The sequence below is a fragment of the Crocodylus porosus genome, unplaced genomic scaffold, assembly GCF_001723895.1.
Source record: "Crocodylus porosus isolate Cpor-Errol unplaced genomic scaffold, CroPor_comp1, whole genome shotgun sequence".
NCBI classification, from domain to species: domain Eukaryota; kingdom Metazoa; phylum Chordata; order Crocodylia; family Crocodylidae; genus Crocodylus; species Crocodylus porosus.
Window position 1 is genome coordinate 17,560,738 of NW_017728925.1, and position 23,647 is coordinate 17,584,384.

At 47.3% G+C, this 23,647-nt stretch overlaps 1 long non-coding RNA gene across 2 annotated transcripts; it reads left to right on the forward strand.

Moving 5' to 3' along the window:
* Nucleotides 1-332: 332 nt before the first annotated feature.
* LOC109314059 lies at nucleotides 333-22,276 on the forward strand. 2 transcript variants are annotated; one of them, XR_002102209.1, is made up of 3 exons: nucleotides 333-711; nucleotides 9,772-9,996; nucleotides 11,964-22,276. It is a non-coding gene; the product is annotated as an uncharacterized LOC109314059 (long non-coding RNA). The 2 variants fall into 2 exon arrangements; XR_002102208.1 differs by lacking the exon at nucleotides 333-711 and having other exon boundaries at nucleotides 7,391-9,996.
* Nucleotides 22,277-23,647: the final 1,371 nt, after the last annotated feature.

A 23,647-nucleotide genomic window follows, 5' to 3' on the forward strand; every position in this document is an offset into this window, starting at 1 on the left:
AGAATCATAAGTAAAGGGGGATTGTAAAAGAGAGACTGTTCTTAGGGTTGCCAGAAATCTTCCATGCTTCAAAATGTGATTGTACTCTGCAAAGTGACTCTAAGAATGGCCTTGTTCGATCTCTTTGCTCATAGCTCGTTTTTTCACATCAGATGTTGTTAGTTTACGAGTAAGAGAATGTTTTCTCTGCAGCCCACCATTATTCTGCCTGCATCTGAGAAGCAGACTGGGGTCCTTTCTGGTTGGTTAATTTGTACCTGTTAATATGACTTCCCCATGCCAAATTCTACTCGCACAATCTTCACTGGGGTGCCCGTTCATAACAGGACAAAATCCAGCTGGACCGCTGGCCGGTTGCATGCATGAGGTCTCAGAACAGTTCAGGGTTTCCTACCTACGTGTGTTGCAGGGATAAGAGAGATTATTTGTTACTGAAATGAGTATGGGCAACTGAAAGTGAACCTGCTCCAGAAAGGTATTAGTACATAGCTACTTCCCGTGACCATCACTGTGCTTTAAGACAAGGGCATCATAAGGTTGCCTATATAGTATTTTTGCTTTGTCTTTCACAGAGTTGTCTCCTCGGATGACCTCAGCTGGACTAGATTAAATACTAAATATGAGGAGGAGGCAGGCATTTTAAGATGTGGAGACTAGATACACACAAACGAAAGGCAGCGTGAACAAGCAAACCGAAGAAGAAACAATTTGGTGTGTATTAGTTAGAGCTACTGTAATAGAAAGGACTTGACTGACCTGCTATGGTAAAAGCAGTGGGTATAGTTGATGGTCACTGTCCCTTTTACGGTGCTAATGAAATGGTTAATTATGGGCTGAGTTAGGAGTCATGCCCCCCTCCCGCTCCCACCATACTGTCCACCTCAGCTGCCCTTGGGCACTGAATGCAGAATCACTGCAGTTCTCCTGCTGAAACCTTTTGTGCTCCAGACACAAGTCCCTAAGTTACGTTTCCTGTGTGGGACCTCTAGATTACTGGTTTTGCAGTCGGAATGATTTTTATGGCAAGACTTTCAGCACCTAACTACTAAGGGTTTGTATGGTGAATGTCCAGAACTTGCACGTCACTTAGTTTGACAGGTCTTCAGGTTTCTCCTCCAGGCCTCCTGACATGCACTGTTCTTTTTTCAATAGCCACCTGCCGACATTTTCCTATATCCTTTTTTTCCCCTCTTCCTTTTCAGCTGTCCTTGCTGTCTGGGGTGCTGATGTAAAGTTTTCACTGTGGGGAGGATTTTTTCCATCTGTTCAGCAGCTTAACTTCTCTAAAATATATAACAACCTGAACAAAGTATGGCACATATGCATATGCAAACACTCTTTGCTTTTTATTGTAAATGGTATCCTGCCTCATAGTCAGATTTTCTTTCTCTAGTGCCTTGAGAAGCCAAGCATTCTGCATATAGCTCTCAAAATGGAGCTAGCATTCAAAGCTCACCATAGAGCTTTTCCTGTATTCAACCCATGAGAGGCCGAGGGGCAAATAAGGGTCTGCTTCATGTACTAAAGCAAACACATGTGAATCACTGCTGTGCCCCTGAGAGTCAAGAGGCCTTATGCACTACGTGTTCTCACCTAAAGCTAGGGTTGAATGGGACTGAACTCCTGACTTGCAGCTTGAGATCTTTCTTGGCAACTGCTCATCCAGGCATCTGGCTGCCAAGAGAACAGAGACGCTAAACCAGCAACGGCAGGCTCTATGCCTTTTCAGCCTGTTTTTCCTCTGCTACTGCAACTGGAAGGAGGAGAGGTGAGTAATAGATGAGACGTCCTTCCAGAAGTCCAGTAATTTACTATTTTTCATCTTGCTTTAATACTGTGTTTATCCAAATCTGTTCACTGGGATCTACAACTTGAACTGGCCCTGAAAATGGTTCTCGTTGACATAAATCTTGTTCCCATTATTAGCTCCCTGAATACTATGCAACAGAGACCTTGTCTTGCATGTTATGCTTCTCTAGTTGAAGCCATGGAGAGTGGGGAGCACCACTTGCTTTGGTCGCTGTACAGGTCTGGTCATTCAGCCTTACGGAAAGGGCATGTCTACACCTGTGTTGACTGAAGTGGTTTGAAGAATTTGTCCTGTGTCAGGCTTATTCCAAGGTTCAAATTGGAGCAGCTCTGGGGGCAGGCGATGCAGATCTGGCAACAGGCATCTTTGGGTAATCCCCAAGTACCTGTCCTATAAACAGTGTAGATTTGGGCCTTGCCCGTGCTTGTACGCAAGTGAGGAGCAGACAAGCAGTCCCTTGCCTCCTGCAGCCACGATGCACCGTGCAGGGACTTGGGCGTCAGGTTTTGGGCCATCATTAATACCCCAAGGCACACGGTGTCCCCAGGTTTCTGTGGGGGGCGGGGGGGTACCACGGTCCCCCCATGCTTCCCTTTGGGCTGCTGCTCTCCGTCCAGCGGACTTGGCCTGGGAGCCTGACGGGGCTAGTGGCCGGCACCAAGGCTTGAGCATCGCGCGTATGTGCTAGGCCCTTGGTGCTGGGCTGCCCGGGCAGAACTGAGTGGGCTCCCAGGTCTTCCAGCCTCGTGGAGGGAGGGGGACAGGGGCCTGTGGCAGACTTGGGGTCTTGCTCCCTGCAGTGCCCCCAAGAACAGGCCCTGCAGCGGGGCCACCGCAGCGCCTGGCCCCCAGTACCTGGTGACATGGCGAGGGGCTGAGTGGTGCCCCCATACCCGCAGGCAGGCGGCGGCCTGCAGGGGGCAGCGTGTGCCCCCCCCCGGCTTGTGGGGGGGGCAGCCCTAGAAACAGGGAGGGGCTCTTGAGGGAGTGGGGGGAGGGGCCAAGGGGGCAGCCGGCACCGCTGGGGGGGCATCGAGGGAAGGCCTGGCCCCTTCAGCGGCCACGAGTGTCGCCCGCCTGCCCGGCTCCACTGCCCGCCTGCTGCTGGGGGAGCGGAGGGCGGACGGGGGATGCTCTGCCCCGGCGGGGTCGGGCGGAGGGAGCTGCAGAAGACCGAGGGGGACTTGATGGTGCCTTCAGCGCCCTGCAGGGGGGTGCAGGGAGGATGGTGCTGAACTGTTCTCCGCGTGGCCAGACGACAGAGCAAGGAGCAATGGGCTCCAGGTGCAGCAAGGGAGGTTCAGGTTGGATATTAGGGAAAACTCCCTCAGGAGGAGGGTGGTGAAGCACCAGAACAGGCGACCCAGGGAGTGTGTCCAGTCTCCATCCTTGGAGGTGTTTAAGGTGCAATCGGACAAAGCCTTGGCCGGGAGGATGGAGGTGGGGCTGGTCCTGCTTGGAGCAAGGGTTGAACTCGATGTGGCCCCCTAAGCTCCCTTCCCACCCTCCAGTCTGTGACCGTATGAGGTGGAGACAGCACCGGGGGCGTGGGTGGGCAGCCGGCTCCTGGGTTCGGCCTTGACGGATGCCTTAGCGTGTCCGTGGAGCGTCGCTCTGCCTGCCGCAAGCTCTCGGGCTGTTGCTAAGCTGGGACCAGAGCGCTTGCTTTGAGAGTTGAGAGCTGGGCATCTGCATGCAATGTCCGGACCAGCAAAGCTGGTGCTTGAGGAGAGGCACTGGGTTAGGCCAGTGCTGCTCAACCTACACGGGCCGGATCAAGCCAGCAGTCTTGGGGCGGGCACAGCGGGTCCCCGTCCTGCTGCAGGGGAGAAGAGGGCTTGGCCCAGCCCCAACCCTGCCCTGCAAGGATTTGGCCATGGCCCAGCCCCGCTTCAGCCATGGACACGTGGATGTTTGGCAGTGGGGGAGGGCGGTGCTATTGCCACTGCTTCCCCGCTGCCAAATTCCCTGTGCTGCGGGAGCCCCCGTGGGTCGGATGCCACGGCTCTGGGGCAGAGGTTGAGCACCCACGTTGGGCAGTCAGGTGATTTACACAGAGCACGCGGGATGGGTGCGAGCTGGGTTAGTGATGCCGACCTTCCTCCTCCTCCTCTGGTTTGGCAGGCGTTGGCTGGGGGCGAGGCTGGGAACGGATTGCACCTTTTTCAACTGCTGATGTTGAAAACATTCAGAGCTGGGTTAATTTAAAAAACTTACTGGGGAAAAGATCTGTTTTCTGACCAACTCTAGTGGGCCAAGCTACAGCGTGGGATCCCCGTCCGTAGTCAGGCTGTAGGATGATGATGGTTCTCCAGTCACACAACTGCTCTGTGCCTCAGCCCGGTTTGCATATCGACTGGCTAGTAGGACGTGTGCCTGCTTCCTAAGGGAAAGGAAGCAAAGCAGAAAGGAATGGGTGAGAAGTGCTTGGATGGAGAGTGCAGTGTTAGGGAAATCATATACACCAAAATGGTGGTGATGGTTAGTGGAGAAACCACAGCAATAGAAAGTGAAAGAGTTGGTTCTGTTTCTAGTCTCTGCCACTGACTCCCTCCCTGGCCTTGGGCAAGTTACTTGACCCTTTGCTTTGCCATTCACAATTGCCAAATGAGAATGATGATGACATCTCCTAGGCAGCTGGGACCATCTGAGGGAAGGTGTCATAGTGTTTGATTTGTACAGCTGCCAAGCCCTTAAGAATTGTGCCAAGTGTGGGGTATTGTGGGATGAAATTCCTAGTAAGCAAGGTCCTCCAGCCCCTCGTGCAGATCCGCTGCCAGTCTGAGCTCCAGGCCTGTCAGAATGATGTGTTTTCCATTGGCTCATCACCGAGAAGTGTCTGGGCTTCTCTTTAATTGAAGAATGCAACCCTGGCATTTGTCAGCTCTCGGAGTGAATTGCTGTTTAAAGCGCAGTGCTATTCCCAAGTGCATGTACTGAGCTTCAGCTGCTTTAGCGGAGGGAGGATCTCTGGATGAGGGGAAGGTGACTGGCAGCTGTTAACTGGTTTTCATGCATGAAGTAAATACATTAAGCCCACGTGGGAAGCTTTAAAAGGAGGTGCGGGAGGATGGGCAGAGCAGCCCTACAGTCACGTCCTTGATTCAGGATGAAGCATCTCTGCAGCTACAGCCTTGAGGGAGGAGCCCCTGGTAGCAAGTCCTTGGGAATGCGGAGGAGGGAGAGGGGGCTTTCAGCTCTCCTTCCAGACATGTGGAGCCAAAGACAGCAAGGCCACTTCATGTGTGTGAAACCTCTTTACCCCAAGAGCCATGACGTGGCCTGAGCGGAGCCTGCCAGCACACTGCCAGGACACTTCGCTCCTGCCCAAGAGCAGCCCCTGCCCCGTTCTGGCAGCACATCTCAGCCCTGCCCTGCTGCACCTGCTACACTAGGCTTTTCCCCGCCGTTCATGCACGGTGGAACTTCACCAGGGACTGAAACAGCAGGAATCGGAGCAAGACATGTAGCATAGGTACAGCTTTGCTAAATTCCTCTCCTCTCCACCCACCTGCATTGGTCTTTCTGGAGCCCTGTGGCAGGAGGTTGGGGTGATGGGGCTGCGCAGTGCTGCCCAGTGAGGGAGACCCCCTGGGTCCCAGTGACCGGCTGAGCCATGACAGTTCAGTAACAGTGCTGAGATTGGCAGCCCGCTGGTTATGAAGCAGAAGCCACGGCTGCGCAGAGTTCGCAGCGAGCGAATAGCGTGAGCGCGAGGAAGCTGGGCACTGAAATCCCCTGCTGCGAAGGTCAGCTGACAGACAGGGACTTCTGCCTGCCATCTGGGCTGAAGGATCATCTCAGAGCTGCTGCATAGATGACCTTTGGAAGGTAAACCTAGAGTGACTTCTGGCCTTCAGGAGCCCCTTGGAAAGGGCAAAGCGACTACTATCGGGCCAGTCCTACCAGCTCTTGTGCCTGAGAGGGGCACAGCCATAGTGTGGTGATGTTGGGGAGCCCTGGCATCACTTCCTAAGCCATCCTTCAGCAGCCGCCGGTTGGATAAACTTGCGGGTCCATGTTCTGAGCGCATCTAGAAGCTGCAAATATTGCTCAGATCAGTAATAGGTGGCCCAGGTGTTGAGTTCCCACTGCACAAGCCTCCATCCTTTCACTCCCCATGTGTCTCCTGAACAAGCTGCCAGACTTTCCTAGCCTAGCCAGGCCAGCTTCTAGCCCACTGTTTTGAGTGTGGAGCTTTGCTTTTGCCCAGTCAGTTCATTGTCCTCAGCGACCCTACATAAGCCTCTCAGGTTTGCACATGGCAGACAAGGTGCAAAATGAAATATGTATGACCCCTCTGGAAGTAGCTGCTTTGACTTGCAGTCCAAGATTCTTGCTCCCTTCGCTGCACAGATGCCTTAAGGCTGTGAATTGTGTTGTGTGTGGGTTGTGCATTTTTTTGCTGAGTTGCTCTGGGTTTTTGCAGCTAGGCATAGAACAAAAGTGTTTGTATGAAAGGTGGAATAACGGCAAGGAAGCTGTGATGTGCCCCTCACCGTAGAGGTCAGCTAGGGAGAGTTTTGAGCTGCCCAATTTTAATCATGGGCAGCAGGAAAAGGGCTGGATGATCTGTGAATTTTCCATCCCCAAATGCTGTGATCTTCTGTAGGAACAATCTCCTTCCTCTAGCAGGTATAGCACACCCCTCTGTATTCAAAAGTCAAGCTTTGTCAAGTTAAAATGATGCAGACTTGAATGAGATTGCGTGTTTGTAGCTGGGGCTGAAAGGCTGGACTTCAGGGGGTCTCTGCAGGGGCTGAGGTACAGCATGGAAACCAAACCCTCAAAGGCAGTTTGGATCAGAGTTGCCTGTAAATTGAATTCTTTTTCTGGGTTTTGAGGCCTTTCCTCTGGGCTAGGCAGGGGGGAGACTTTGGAGCATTTATAAATGCTCTGGAAAAAGATCCTTTCATACCTCCCCCAGTCACAGGGACTCAGCCTCTTTCCTCGCCCATCAAGTATAATGATTCACAGCCCAAGCTGAGCCAGCCTTCGCCCACCTTAGCAAGGGGGGACTCCTCAGCCCTTGGCATAGAGATGGTGAACAGGGGAAGTCATGCAGCTCCGCTTTGTCCAGCGTGTCCCTCCCTTCCGCTGACACTGGCTAGATCTGGACCAGGCTTGTCATGCTGATAGAGATGCCCTGGACTAGTCCTGCTCATATAGTCCCGGCTCTTTCTCAGGTGTTTGCCTTGCACCTGACATGAAAATAGACACACTTCTGGAGGACAGCTCCATCAGGGACTGTTAATTAAACACAGTAGTCAGGGATGTGGTTGGGATGGGGAGGGATCACTCAGCAAAAACGTGTTTCTTATACTCTCCTGTAAAGTTTTTGCTACTTGATACTGTCAAAGTAGTGGGCTGTACGGACCTTGGGTATAACCCAGTCTGGCGGTTCCTGCGTAGCCTTATGCCCCCCACCTCCTCCCCGACACACACACACACACACACACACACACACACACACACACTCTCTCTCTCTCTCTCTCTCTCTCTCTCTCTCTCTCTCTCTCTCTCTCTCTCTCTCTCTCTCTCTCTCTCTCTCTCTCTCTCCAAATTATCACATGTGTAGGGGGGCCTCTTCTCTTCCCTGAGCAGGAAATCACATCCTCCTCCCACACTGGGAGTGGAGGCAAGAGGCCCTGGCTGCTTTGGGAAGGATTCTTCATGTGACCTTCCCTGATTTTTCCAAAGCACTTGTGCCAGTACTGGCTCTTCCCTGAGCTCTGCCTAGTGCATTTGTCTCCTTTCTCCCATGTCTAGAGCATGAAGGGTCTTTCCTGTGTTATTGGAAGGGAAACTCAGCTTTATAAATAAACGGAGGTGCTGGCATGTACAGTGTAATGTGAACTGAAGGCTAAATCAGGGCCCTGGAAGGCTTGGGAGCACAAGGAGCACACCAAGGAGCTCAGTAACATCGAGAAGGGGGGATTTACTGCTCAGCCCGTGGGGAGAGGATGGGTGCTCCCCAGCTGGCTCAAGGCCTCAACAAAGGACCAGAGTCAGCCCTTTATAGCAAGCAACTGAGCCACTGGATCAGGGGGGTGAAGGGCTTGCAGAAGGGCTGCCCAAAGGGTACCTAAACAGCAAGTTTCCAGCACATAAGCGGCCTTTTCAGCACAGGTTACGAATCTGTTAACCCTGCACTGAGGTTGTACAAGTGTGGATGTGAGGACTGAGCATAACTCAAGATGGGGGCTATCCTGTGTCTCAACTCCAAGACATAGAATAGCCTCCTATGGGTTAGGGCATTTGCTTAGGAAACAGGGCAGCTGACTTGTAGGGTCCTCTCACCCAGAGGGGGCTTGATGCTGGGTTTGACTCTGTCTTTACAGCATTGGGCTCTAACCATTATGCTACAGGTTAAGCATTGTTTTGTCACTGCTGTTTTTAGTGAAACTTAGCCCCTTGCATTTATAGTCCTTGGATAAAAGGGATTTGCTCCCTTCAATACTCCCTACTACAGGCTTGTTCTCTCCCTCCCCTGCCAAACCTATTCTGGGTGATCACCAGTCCCAGCAGGGAGATCTGTACTGGAGATGCAGTTCCTGGGAGGCCACCCATCAGCTGGGCATGCTCATGGAGAGGTTTGAATTAGGAAGTAGTTGTACTTGCTTGTGCCAGTATGGTGCTCAAGTAGCGCCTGCAGATCTTTAAGTCCATCCTTCTCTTACCAGCTGCGCCCCTGGCTTGCCTGTTGTGATCAGCAATGGAGTAGTTAAGGACTGACTCTTGCATACCTGCTCATTATGACATTGTGAGGCTTGCATTAAGGCCTCCTGCTCTGGGCTGTTTTCAGGCTCTCTTACACATGTCAAGTTTATGTGCAGCTTTCAGCATGGGGCTAGAGCCCATTCATTTTTTAATAGAAAGCTGAGATTCTAGCGTGTGGGCTGGCAGCCTTTGGAAAGTTACCGGCTTGCCAAGCTGGCGAGCACAAACGGCTTCACTTTTCAAACAATGCTGAGAATTAATTTCTCCTTGCCCGATTCCCCACCCTGATTTCTTCTCCTGCAGACCACAGGGAGGAATGCGGTGGCGTCTGCATTGAGTAGGCGGCATGTGGGCTGCTGAATAAGCCAAGGTCTGTGCCCACCCTGGGTCCCTTCAGGGAAAGTGCGTCAGTCAGGAAGTGATACAGCGGCTCCTTCGCTATGTGCTCTGTGAGCCAGAGAAAGAGGAGGTTGCCCATGGTGAATCAGGCTGCAAACCTTCAGGGAAGACTGGAAGCAGACTGCATCTGGTTTGCCGTGTGCATCTCCTTCCCTGCGCTATGAAGCACAGGGGCTGCAGGTCAGCTCTCTGAATAGTCTCAGCCTGCTCCGTGGATGTGGCAGTTCCTCACCCGCGGGAGAGCCGGGCTGGCTTGTTAGTTGTGCGCATCTCAGTCAATAAATTGATTTCTTCTTCTTTCTCTGTACTCAAATGTACCTTCTCCACAGTGACAGTGCTCTCGCAGTGGGCTCCCTGCCTGTGGGAGGAAGTGCCTCAGCCTGCATGCGCTGGGGATTTTAATCGCAGCTCCAACCGAGTGCATGGCATGCCAACAATAGGGGCAGCTGTGTGCAATAGAAGTGTCTTTTACTTGCAGGTCTCATCATCTGTCTTTTGATCGAACGGTCTGACTGGGTGCTGCTGCATTAGCCAGACCATCCAAGTGCCCGGGGGGAGAGGAGAGAACCAGAGAGATGGCTTTGATTGCTTTTCTGTAGGCTCCCGGGTCCAGACATGGCTGCTCTTTCAGCTGTCTAAGCAACCTGTGAGAAGGCACCTGGATGGTGAACAAGGTCTAGAGAGCTTGGCCTCTTAGAGGAAACAGGCCAGCCACGCATAGTAAATAGGGTGTAATTGGTTTTCACTAGGCATCTCCTTAGAAACAGCGGAGGAGTGTGCATACATCCATTCGATTGCCCTTTGAGTGCCTCTGGCTCGTTAACCCTTCTGCTTCCTATTAGGTGCTTCAGCGAACCACCAGAACAGTTATTTCAGCTGGCCCCTCTTGAGAGGCCTGTAGAGGCAGAGGGACTACATGGTGTCCACCAGCATCTGGAGCAGCCCAGATCCTTTCACACACCGGGCAGAGACCAAGCGTTGTCTCTCCTTGTCCCTGCTGGCACCTCTGTGGAAGAAAAGCTGGAGATCCTCCCCACAAAAGGCATCTCCTCTACACATCCCTGCTGGTGAGACCAGAAACAGGCAGGTTCATTCAGCTGCTGCCCAGGTCGCATCAAGGACTTTGAGAGCAGGGCTCCTGTCCTGCTGAAGGAGCCTTGGGTAGGACTTCTGCTTAGTGCCGCCAGCCTTGAGGTGAAAGATGACAAGTCTGATGTGCAGACAGTTCACAGCCCTCTCTGGGATGCTTCAGTTCAGAGTGATGAGGGTGCATCTACACATGCATGAACATGCTTTAGTTAATGCCCATTAAATCTAGTAACTCCCTGTGAAGTACTAGGAAAATGTATCTTAGCTCCTCTTAATGCAGGGACACTTTAAATAAAGTATCCCAGCCGCCATTTTGAAGCACAGGATCACTGATACACGAAATGCAGGAGGCTGCTGGAGCATGGCAATTGCCATGGCCCACCAGACTGAGTTGATTCTGCTCCAATGCACTGTAATTACAGCATGTTGGAGCAGCCTCTGCGCTCACATACAGGCACCCACGGTTTTTAGTGGTGCTTAGCGCGCATTACTTATTTTACTGCGCATTGACTAAATAGCACTTTTTTTAGTGACACTTTAATGTGCATTAAAATAAACTAATGCGCATGAAAGTGCATGTGTAGATGTGCCTGGTGAGCACATCTTCACCAGCTCTGCAGTTGCAGGCTGCTTTATCTGCCCTTTTCTGCTCCTACAAATTCCAGCCTCACGACTTGAGGGTCAAACCTGTTTCCAGTAGGTGCAGCCACTTACCTGAGTGAAGTGGCCTGTGCTGGCCTCCTTCACTGCCTTTAGTTTTGAAGGTGGGAACCAGGTGGCACCTGCGTCAAACTGACTGCATTTCATAACGGCATCCTGAGTGCCAAGAAATGGGCTTAGCTGCTGCTGGAAGCTAGTCTCACTACAAAGGCACAGATTACAGCTCAGTGACTAGTTGAATGTGTGGGACCTGTAGTTCTCAACAGATGTAATTATAGGGTCAAATTATGTAACACGGTGATAGCAGTCATTATTCAGGGCACTTTAGATGCCAGCTTTGAGGGAAGGACGGAGGAGAGTCGCAAAGCACTTTAAATGCATGCTCTTGGGGTGAATGCACGCACAGCCCTTCCTCCCACATTGTAACAGCCTTGATTTCCTTTAGGAAGTCGGTGTTTCTCAAGCTTTTTTTTTTTTTTTTTTTTTTTTTTTAAAAAAAGAGTCAAGGCACCCTTTGGAAAATGCCAGCTCTTAGTTTTCGTTCACTTTTTGACTGCAGAAAAATAATAGAGCAGTTTTTCTATTGCAAGGAACTCAGAAAAAAAAACAGCAGGGCAGAATGTTTTTGACATTATGGATTCCTACCCAAACTCTCTGGGTCTTTCTTGTGAATCGTGTGTGCATACCTGCATCACCCTTAAAAGGATCTCAAGGGGACCTTGGCTGAGAATCACTGGTATATGCCATGCTGGAGGTTTTTGCCCAGTTCACACGGTTATTGCACTGGCAAAGCATTAGATAAACAACTTTATTTAGTATTAAACCTGAACTTTCTCTGCTGTGTTACCCCAAAGGCAGTATTTATAGGCACATCCTGGCAGACTGTGACTTGAGAAGATGGTATTGGACAGGCTCTGGCACTGACTGGTTAATGATAGGAAGTTCATCCCTTTAACAACATTATGAACTTGAAGCATTAATCATCGTTTCTCAGCTGACCATGGCTGTAGATCTTAACTTGCTAAGCCTTTTGAAGAATCTGCTTTGCAGTTTTAATTAAATATCTGGTATTTAAAAGCAACTGAACAGCACCCTTCCTCATTAGCAAGAGATTAGTGGGCTTTTTGTGCATATTCAACCCAATATAACACACTTGGCCTTTTTGCCACTGTGTTTTACGCAATTTGTCATATATACTAAGCCCTAGGCTCCCAGGGAAGCAAATTTATTGAGAGCAGACTCTCAAATGTAGTCATCTATACTGCATTTTAATCCTCTCTTCCAGCTTGGTGTCTTCTGAATTTGACTAGCAAACTCCACTCAAGCCTTCCGAAATGAAAAGACTGAACAACAGGATCAGAAAAACACTTCCATGAAAAGGTAAGCGTATGGGGGCTGCAGCTTTTCAGCATCGGTTCCTGGAAGGGGAATCTTGAATAATACAGGCACAGCAAGAGCCAAGGGCAGGGACTGAATGCATCTGACACAGACCATGTTTCACCTTTTGAATGACCATATTAATACTACATTTGCATGTATTGTCACCTTAAAATAAAAACCATTCTATGAGAGAATAACCCAAAGCAAAGGTGACAGAGCACGGGACATCGTTTTTTGCCTGTTTTCTCTGGATGCTGAAGTAGACTGCATTTGGTCAGGACCTTGGCAATCAGGGATGGACCCAAATGGTAGCAGTGTAACAAGGGAATCATGCTCCAACACAGGGAAAGGGTTTGAATTACTGGGGAGTTGGGGGAGGGGAGGAACTTACCTTCTTTCCACACACAAACATTGAAGTGTTGCCTTATCCTCTGATAAATCTAATTATAAAAGAATCCAATTTCATTCTACTTTCCTAACTATATGCCAAATACAGGGCTCCCCACTGGAAAGAACAGTGCTCTTTTAGCATGAAAATTAGTCACCTAGAAACCATTAGTGCATAGAGTTCTGCAACCGATACTGTTAGGGTGGCCATTGTAGAGGACATGCCGGCTTTCTGCTCCTCTGTCCTCTAGCGATACAAAACCCAATGCCCCTTTGTCCTCTATTTTTCTCTTCAAGAAAAATAAAAGGTGTCTGGTTTCACATCAATAGAGGACACAGGACAACCTGACTGTCCTCTGTGACGGCCACCCTAGATACTGTGCATGTGCCTGCCAGTCTTTCAACTGCAATACTTAATGTGAGCCCCAACTCAAAATGGCAGGTCAGTGTTTTCACTTAACCTCTCCAGTGGAAAGCTCATTTGTGGGAAGTTTAAAATTGCACAATGAAACTATAGGTAAAAACAAGGAGAGAGGAGTCAGGCATGTGTGCTGGAAGCTACCTTCCTGGTCAAATAAAAAATCAAGTCACAAACTGGCTTCCCACCTGTAGAAAAGCAAGTGTATGCTTCTCATCTGTTGTAGAGCACAGTGCTTGACCTTAGGTTTTTATCAAGTAGTAAAGAGGTTTTGAAGGTATAGGTGTAGTGGGAAATTCCAGCTTAAGGTTTAAGATCCCATTGCAGCAATTCCTTTCTCAGGCTGCAGATACAAACAATCCTACTGCTTCTGTTAAGGTCATTCCTCTATCATGACTCTCAGGAATCGCTGCAGAACCCTTTTTCATGTGGACACATACAACACTGTCTTCAGTGCTGCCCTTGCAAAAGGATTGTGTTCCAGCCTCATTCCATGCAATGCAAGTCCTCATTATGTTCCTGTCTGTAACCTCTGTCAGAGCCGAATAGCCTAAAGAAAGCCATGGCACCTGTCCACCTAGACAATGCCCCAACTATTCAAGAGAAACAGGTCTCCCTTCATTTAGTCTCCAAGGCTTCATGCTCTAAAAAGCAAAGATAGTTTCCTATTAGAAATTAGACCAACACTGCAGTTCAGCAAGGTTTATTAACAGAGTTGGACACTCAGATCAGTCACAGGGACATAGATCCTGTTTGCAGAGAAAAGCTTTTATTGTGCCTTGTTTGGAGCAAGTGAAACAGGTCAGGGATTTAAGTACAGAGAAGGCAGCAGTGCTGGGTTACATTCAGTGGCAGCTGCACCAAGATTACAGTGCAAATATCTGTGCTCTGCACATTTCACAATAGTGGCGGACATACTAACCACAACACAGAAGCAAGATGAGATCAAGTATACAGGTACAGCATCACTGAGATAAGGACATTCAGTGTACAAAGAGCAGTCTGTACATCTCACATCTGCAGGCTGGTTTTAATACTGAGCAAATTTAATCTGCTTTCAATTTGGCATCAGTTGCTTTTCCCCTGCTCCTAAATTAAAACACCACTTGGAATATGTTGAGTACACTTTTTACAATATACACAACTAAGATTATTGCCAACTTCGTATTTCAAATTGCATTGTTTACAGTATATTCAGGGAAAAATAAACATCAGGGTCTTCTTGACAGGCTGCAGACAAGGAAGGGACCTTTTTGTAATTCAATCTCTACTTAAAACCATAAGGATCTCCTATTTCATTGAGAAATTCTCTCTCGACTATTCTTTTCAATAATTTTCATATGCAAAATATGGGATTGTTTAGTGTTGTATTTGGTGTTGAAGGCATTAATGAAAGCATTTAAAGTTGGAGTAGTTCAGAGGCAGTAAGTTTGGGGAGGAGTTTAGTCATTTTGCCATTTTTACTTTAAGGAAGCTTGCAAAGATTGGCATGTGGCTCTGCTCTGAGACTCAGCAGGGCCAAAAAACTTGAGTTTCTTTATTGTGAAATGGCTGACAAGCCTGAAACAACAGGTTCCCATTTCTGCACACTCTTTAGGAGCGGGGAGCAGCGAGCTTGCATTTTTGAGGATTTAAGCTCATTTGCTAATCAATACAGAGTTGCAGGACTCAACACAACCTGATAAGTTTCCAAAGTAAAACGGAAGGAAAAAGGGGGTGTGCTGGCTGCATGTGTGGACCCATCTGTCCAGGTGCTCAGAAGCAGCTAGTCATGTTAGCTCTTTAATAGGACATCTTAGAAAGATGTGATTTTCCACAGGGTAGATTCACAGTTCTTCCCATAGAGCAGGTGTCAACCTGGGTATCCAGAACACTGGCTACTTCTGAAAATCTCCCATCTCTCTCCCACAAATGTCTTATTAAGGTAAGGGAGAGATATGAGAGATAAGGGGCTGTGTTGTTACACCTGTTACTACCCATACCGGGTAGGATTTTTAAAAGCATGTAGTCTGTAGAGAACTATTCTCCTAAGCTTTTCCAGTACTTTTGAAATCTTGCACAATGCAATCTTGAAAGGAAACATCCTTCTAGAAAGCAAGTCTCCCAGAGTGCTCCTGGCCCCAGGCTGGGTCAAGAGCAAGTAACGAGGTGCGTATTGTTGGGTTGGCTTGGGAGGTGGCCATCATCTTTGGCCAGTAGCCCGTTTGATCAATACATATTGATTAGGGACAGGATCACAGACTTGACACTGAACTTTTCAAAGCAGAAGAGAGTGAGTCAGTTCCCTCCTTCCCTTTTCACCAAGGGAGTAGTTTAAACTATTTATCCTTAAAGGCCTTGATGATTTCTGGTATTTAGCTGTCTAGCAAGGTAGTTAGGGATGTGCGTGTCCTCACTAGAATTGGTAATAAGTGTGTAACTAGACTGTGTGGGTGGTGGGATTTTGCAGCTGTTTTGCATCATTTTGGCTTTGAGAGCAGATTTAAATATGCAGCATTGCCCAGAGAATGGCTCTGTGTAGTTGAAAGCAAGAGAAGTGGTATTACAGGCAGTGCGTTCAACTACTTTTCAATATTTTCCCCAGGTTAACAGGTGCGATTAGAAGTCTACATTAGTCTGGTCTTGAGTAAAAGATTTGTAGCAGACAGCAACAGTGGAATTAGTGACACTATGAAGAACTGTAAAGCTTTGAATCCCCATTCTGCTTTGTGTCAAATGTGGCAAAGCCTCTCTGTGGTTGGAAAATGTATTTGCCAAAATGTTGAATAAGCAGCATTTGTTCTCTTGTTACGCTGGACTTTGTTAGAATACAGGACACTTTTTTAACATGGAATTTTGCATATGCCTACTTTCATACATCATTAGGTTAACGATGGTAGGTAGGCCTGTCAACCTTCTGTCTACACTGCAATAGTATTAGTAGCCCTTTGTTCATACAGCAGTAATGCAGGTCTGACCAGCTGCTCTGCTTCTCTTAATTAAGCCCCATTTAGATGTGCCTCTGTTGTTAGTGTCCACTGCTGAGCTAACACGGTGCCCTGAGTAAGTCTGTATTGCTTATGCTTACACAAGCTTGTGCTTTTCTGAGAACAGAAAAAATCAGCAATAAAGGAAAGTCAGGCAGTTTCCAAGTGACATTTCCCTTTATTGTTTAGCCAACTAATTCACAGCAGTTCTCAAGAGACTCACCTTGTGCTCCATTCTGGCACTTTAACCTCTTGCTATCTTAGAAAAGGATTAGCTGGGACTATTTTGACAACCTGTTCAGTTCTGCGAGGAGGAAGCTGTTTTGTGTTTGCTGTTGTTTGTTGCATCTAAACCTGTTTAATGGAGTGAGAGGAGTGTATCCTCCTGTGCAATTGAGGGCAGTGGCTCCTCTTCACCACCATGGCGTTCTCTGCTTAAGTGTAAAAGGGCAAGCACGCCGAGCACCAGGCAAATGAGTTAACAGCAGCCCTCTTCTTTCCTTCATCCAAATTCAGCTGCACAGTCCTGCACTGCCAAGAGCAGACTTCTGATAGAATAGGATTGCATTGGGGAATTTAATCTGCTTATTGACTTTCCTGCATTCTTCATCCTCACCTCACTCGCTTTTGAAATCTTTCCATCCTGTCCCTGTTCACTGAACCAGAAAGTCTGTCTCCAACAGTGTCATCTAATCTACTGCACAGACATGCCCAGAAGCCTTGCTCCCTGGGTAGTGTAAAGCCTTGAGCTGGGTTGCTCAAATACTAACAGTAATTACACTCTCCCCATCTTACCCTAGCCCCTCGGTGTAGTTAGTGCTAGTGAAGAGTACCAGGGTCACAACCTTGGCGTCTCAACATTTGGTTAAAACAAATTATTTGTGCATAAGGAGCAGCACTTCAAGCTTCACTCCAAGATGCTTCAACCATCAAGTGACCTGATGAAGAATGTCTTTCATTTGAAAGTTTGTTTAAACTCTACCCCAACGATAGTTGGTCCAATAAAAGATACCACCTTAAGAAATCCTTGCCTCAGCCGTCAAGTGCAGAGAAGGGAGTTCAGTGACAATGTCTGTGCTGGGCCTCTTTTTCCCTGAACTCATTTAATTCAAGTACTGAACAAGGAACCAAATACAGTCAGGAAGCAAATGAATGCAGCTTGAAACTATCCACAGGATGCAGTAAGAGCTACATTAGCACAGCAGGGTCTGAACAAGGTTGGAACTGAGGTTCCTCTGTAGGATAATCAGTGTAGGCATTTAAAATAGCGTGTCGTACCCCTCTTGTGCCTGGAGGTAGGGTCACCAGCCTGCACCCAATTAAAGCCTTTTAGAAGTGGTGGGGGTTGTTTGCACCTGAAGAGATGTCAGTCCAGATGTTTTCAAAGACATCCGCTTCCACCGTTATAAAACATTTTGATATTCTTATATTACATGACAAATCAAAAGGGACTGTGCCTTTAACTATCCAGTTGACACAAGCCTTCAGGTCAGAGATTACATGATGTAATTTGAATCTGCAGCTGAATTCCAAGATACCTTGTTTAAATTTCTCGCAGGTCTTATTCATAAGTTGGACTTTACATTAACATGGCACAGAATTCCCTAACCAGCTGTGCCGTCATTTTTTCTGCCGATTGCTTTTGACTATTAAGTTTAAGTTACCCCCTATGCCTCGCAGTATATGGCACTGAGATGGAAAGAGAAAGACGCCAAAGAGTGGGATAAAACAGAATCTAAAAATCAAAATTAGATCCAAGGAATGGAGATTCCCAGTTATCTCTGATCATTCAAGTCCAGTAAAACTCCAAGCTAAAGATTTGATCTGAATATTTCATGCAGTCAGTGAGATAAAGAAAACTATGTTACTGAATTTAAACTCATGCTGAGTTTAGCTGCATCAGCTCTGCAAGAGGCCAGCTTAATTTTGCAAGACACTTTGCAGTGACACGTGATAACAGGCAGACCAGAAGAGCACCCACCCTCCGAGCAAAAAGACCCCAGATGTGGGGATAGGCACTCTTGTCCTTTGTTTTTCCTTTGCATTAAGGATTAGTTACAGATGAACCACTTACCTGTATTCTGAGGGGCTCCTGTTTCAGGGTTGAGAAAAGGAGAAATTTCATAGGCATGAATAAAGCTGCGTGCATAAATATCTGTGCATTGAGAGGATACACCAGAGTTATCCTTAAGTGCCAGTGCCTCATACACAAGACAGCAATAAGACATTTCTGATCAGACGGCTTCTTTGCTAACACACAGGATCAATTTACCCGAGATCGTGGTTAAATGTCCAAAATGTGTTCTACAAAGAAAATACAGCTGAACACAGCTACCACAATCCTTGGCATGGGACTTTAATGCCAGAAACAGCAAGAGTTTCTCCAGTGAGTTACTCTGAAGTGACTATAATAGAATTTCCACTTTATTATAAAGATCAGTTTCACCACAAACTAGATCTGCTCAAACACAGCAGAAAAATGAAATCAATGACAGTTAATAGACAAGCTGTCTGCACACAGGATAGATAGCAAACATGACCAAAACATTCACTTTCTTTACTTCAACTAGTCAATCAAGTCTCTTATTTTTCAAGAGGTTTCTTCATTGATAACAGTAGAGGGACATACACATCAACCACCCTTTAACTATTAAAGCTGGGCTTGCTAGAATTGTTTTAAGGATGCTATGACTTGTATATCACCTCTCCTCAGCAAGTCTTCAAGCAAGGTAGTTTTGGATATCCTGAAACTAGGCCAGGCAGATCTGGTACTTAAAAATGCCAAACCGTGTTTGTATTTCATCACATCTTTAAGAGTCAGTGTTATCTGTTTCTCAGTGACAGAGATCTTGTGTGCCCAAATTCAGCCATAAGCAGAGGGATTGTGTGCCAGCCGCCACTGACTTCTTTGGAGCCAGGCTGAAGTTTGAGGAAAGATGCTGTCAACAGAAGAGGGCAGATGCATCTTAAATGTAGTGCAGGAGCTAGCCAGCCATTTAGCTGAATAACTAAATGTAAGACAAGGATGTAAGACAAGAGCTGCAACATAAAGCAAATTGCATCCGACCCTTATGGGCACAAAATGTAGCAGAGGGGAATTCACCCATCATTGCTTGGAGAACGATCACCAGAAATGCCCCGTCTCTTGAGGACTCGGACTGAATCCTGTGGGATATCCCAGCACAGCCTGTTAATAAGCAGGCAATCTGGAGAAATGTACAGAAAACATTCTTTAGGCTCAGCCCTGTTGGGACCCATAAAGCATCAATCTAGAAATCTATATAATGAAAGGGGAGAGCATCTGCTCCATCTCCTCCAACCCCTCCAGGAAAAAGTCCAGCAAATGCAGCTTTAATATTTGGAGGGTGTGTGCATGTTCCTCTGATGTCATCAGCTACATTTCTTGAGCCACAACTGAGAAAGAGGGATAAGACCTCTAGGACTTGTCTCTATTATGGGTTCTCCCAGTCCATGGGAACTGCTAGACTGGGTAAGAAGGCTGTGCCATCTAGTTTCAGATTGTTCCTGGTGCCGGCGGCTCATGCAGGACTTTGCAACAGCCAGCCCATAAAGGAGTGTTTCCTCCTCACTGCCTAGGAATCTAGATGGGCCAGTGCCTGTTGACTGTCCTGCCCAAAGGAGTTCTTGTAGTTGGGGTATTTCACTCAGTGGTTGTTGGGAAAGCCACAGCTTGAGAGGATTTTGGTGTTACATACCTTGCTAATTAAGACTTCCTGTAGTTAGAGAACTTCTGAATAAGGCACTACGAAGATCACTCTTCAGTTAGGAGGCAAGAGCAATACAAGAGACAACGTCTCTCTCTTCCCCAGCAAGTAGAGAGCTAGATACCCACTACAGATATGAGCACCAGCTGGTTGAGGTGCATATAAGAAAGAATAGACCTCACCATGTGCCTGACACGTTTAAAAGTCTTTATGGTCAAAATCTGCTATTGGATTAAAGCCTTTCCAGAGGTTAGTTCAAGGCCATCAAGAATTCAATGCCTGGAAGGGTCTGCAAGCTTGTTCTGCTGCAAGGACGCCATGGAGAATACAGCCAGGCAGTTATTCACTGGGATGTTGGAGTAGATCATGAAAGAGGGGGGATAGAAGGAATGCACCAGGTATTAAAAATCCAGTGCAGCTCTTGGCAGCAAGGCTGACAGGACCGTAAGTGGGAGCTGTGACGGTGGCTGGAATCATCTAATTAACTCCTGTTGGCTGTGCGACAGCAAATTAGACAAATTAGAAACCACCTACACGGGCACTAAGCTGCCTTCGCGCGAGCTCGATCGTGTACTCTGTCCAACAGGAATCACTAGGACAATAGAGGCTGCGTGTTACATGCTTGCTCCATGTGTGGAGCCCAGGAATAAGAGTCACTGTGTACCAAATACTGAGGCATGTTTAAGGAAAATGATGGACATTGGCACAGAATGGACCCCGTGGGCAGGAGACACGACTTAACAGGCTCTCTCCTAGCCAAGCCCTTTGCAACCCAGTATCCCACTGCTGGCCACTGAGGCACCTGAAATGCGGTTCAACACCACTGTGCTGAAAAACCTGGACAGCCTCTATATCATATTCCTGTTATGCCATCTGGTCATGTAGAAACAGTATTAAACCCAAGACAATTGACAGGCAAGTCTCCCAACAAACCAGACCCTTGACTGAACAAACCTAACGGTGGGGTAGAAAAGTCTCAGGCTCCCTCAGCAAATGCCTTTTCAACCTTCACCCATTCACAAACTGGTGTCAACCATGAGGGAGCAAGATGAGAAAGGCAGATCCATCAACTAAACTATACCGGCCGTTGGTAGTTCCAGACTACATTGACTAATGCTGCCAAGAATTATACCTGTAGACAAAGCAGAAGCTAGAACAGCCTGTTCAGCATCTACCTGGCATGCTCTTTGGCTCCTCAGTGGCTTCCAAGCACGTTGCAGTAACTCCATCAGGAGGTGAAGGCATGGGTAATAAATGTTGTCTTTTCCCAGGAACTTTTACCAGCGGGCAGTACCAATTTAGGGCATTTGCTTCTCTGCAGTCCCCAGCTTCTTGGGCAGCCAGAGCCAATAGCAGCAAAGGCAAAAACTGCTTGCAGGAGTAAGTATTTTGCTGGTTGCTTGGGCAAAGTCTGCAAACTGACATGATTCATCTAGACAACATAACACAGACCTCTGTTTCCAAAATTAGGTGCTCAAGGCTGGAGGATTTTCCTAAATCCCTTCATTCTTTTCCTTTTTATTAAACAGACTACTGTCACAGCACATGTTCAACAGCAGCTCCCCTCCTGGACTGGTGCCACAGCCATGAAGGAAATCAGTGGTAAGGAAGAATCACCAGATCCCTAAAGGGAGAAATTTGGGAGAGCAAGCCTCCTCAGCCAGGGCACAGGAATAGCTCCACAGCAGCCAGCTGGAGCTGTGGAAACCCAGTCTGCATACAGGACTGTTCAGCTGCATTCAAAAGGTACAAAATTCAGCAGCCTAAAAGTTACAGGCCTCCATTCTAAAGACAAAGGCACATTGTACTATCCTCCTCTGCTTGCTTACCTGGGTTTTGAAACGCCCTGCTGATGAAAACAAGCCGGCATGTGTGGAGGCACAAGAAGGCATTTTCTGATTTTCTCCTAGGAGACAGACTGACTCTCCTGGTACAACCCAAACTTCTGGCTAGCAAGAAGGTGCTCGATAGTCCAAGGAGTGTTAGTGTTTTGGCATGGATGGCCAAAGTGCATCCATGACTTAGGTCTCACCTATACCACCTCCCTGCTGTACCTAGGGCCATCCCCAAGGGGCACTGCCCACTCTTACCCCTGCAGCGCAGGCACTCCATCAAATACGCTGCTTGGCACGTGCCCTGGGCCACTTTATGATGACTGCACTGCTTCATTCGTGGGGTGTGGCGTGAATTGAGCAGGAGTGAGTGGGCAGGACAGGCTTCTCAGCATGATGCAGACATGTCTGTGGGATCCCAAATCCCATTTTCAAGCGACAAAGGCACTTTGGAGCCTTGGGCTGGTATTTGGGCTCTTTGGCCAATAAGCAACATTTTCAGAAATGCCTAAAATCTCATTGACTCTCAGTAAAAGAAAGGCTCCAAAGAGCCAGAGTTTCAAAGGCATACAGGCACCTATGGATGCAGATTAGGCACTTAACTCCCACTGGGCACTGAGCTTATTTAAGAGCCTCACTCCCACTGCTTTAAGTCAGTTTTGAAAACAGGAATTAGGAACCAAAATCTTTAAATTGACTTAATGCCAAGAGCCAAACCTACATCAGGAGAGGAGCTCCTGCTAAGAGGAGACTCCACAAAGTGAACAGGATGAGCAAAAAAGGCCCAAGGAAAAGTAGGCACGTGCTGAATGAAGAAGGGAAGAGGATGACTTCACAGCTTCCTTGACAGGCGTAGTGAATGTGCCAAAGGAGCATCATCAGTGCAACAGAAGGAAAAGTGGCAAAAGGCAAACCAGAGAATAAGAACAATTCAGGCTAAAACTATAAGATGTGAGAGCAGTAGATTAAGGTGCCAAAGTAAAGGCCACAAAAGCAAACTATATATATAGCGAGCCTGAGGAGGAGCACTGCATTCTGTTGGTCAGTGCTTGCACTCAGCAGATTGTCATAACCTGATCCTGGCACAGGAGCAGTTACACACCACACGGCTTAACTCAGATTAGAAGTCCCATGTTTACTCAAATCCAAGACAAGTGTTTTGCAACATGTGGAAAAAAAATCCCACGTCTTAAATTCGAGTACAAGATGGGAGGGGGCAAGCAGCAGCGGCAATTAGGCTGCTTGGGTCCTAGCCACCTGCCCCCTGCCACTGCTTTCCCCTCTGCAGTGTTGTGGGGGATGAACTTAAGACAAGTGGCCAATAATTAGATTCTATACACAGGAAATTATAACAAAGTTGTAAGTTTTCCATGTATAGAATTATTTGGAATTATTTTACATTCCAAGTTGTTTTGAATTTGGATAAATATGATATCTTTTTAAATGTAACAGAGCAAGCCACTATTGCAGCCCATTCCTAATACAATGATCAGCAGTCGCAAGACTCAGACCCTTGGGTGTTAAGGAAGGCTCAGCTGAGCCAAAGCTTGTGCCCTGGAGATAACGGTGGATGCAAGTCTGCACCAAGACACTTTGAGCATTGTATAGTATTTTGATGGCCCATGGATTGTGCCCACAAATGATGTTGAAGCGCTCTCATAAGCAAGAGAGGCTGCCATCAATACCAAAGCAGTTAAAATATTGAGAGCTATGTTTTTAGGGGCAGGGTATAAATTCCATCCAGGTCCATCCTGAATTGCATTCAGGGTAAGATACATTTACAGTGCATTTAAATGGTTAAATAAAAAAAGCATTTACCACTGTTACCCTCTGATGTAAAGCAGCATATTCTGAGCATGAGTTACCATTAAGTTATGCAGTGGTGCATTTCAGCTGCATCACCAGTACAAAAGTGGGGGTTTTTTGTGCACTGGGTACTAAGAGGAACTGAGATGATAACTTTGCATTTAAACGCTATATTCTAAATACAAGCATGAACAGTTGTCCGCAGAAACTTTATACTATACGACAGAAAATTATATATGAAGTCCAGTAATATGCAATATACAATGCAAGTTTATGTAAAAACAAATATGAAAACACAATTTAAAAAAAAATCAATGCATATCACATCCTAATCCAGAACCAATTTAATCCAAGTAAAATGCTTGAAGATATATTTTAATACAGAATAATTGATTAATGGCTGTATCCTAATTCTTAGCTTCATGAAACTGCTGCTAAGCAATTTATTCATGCTG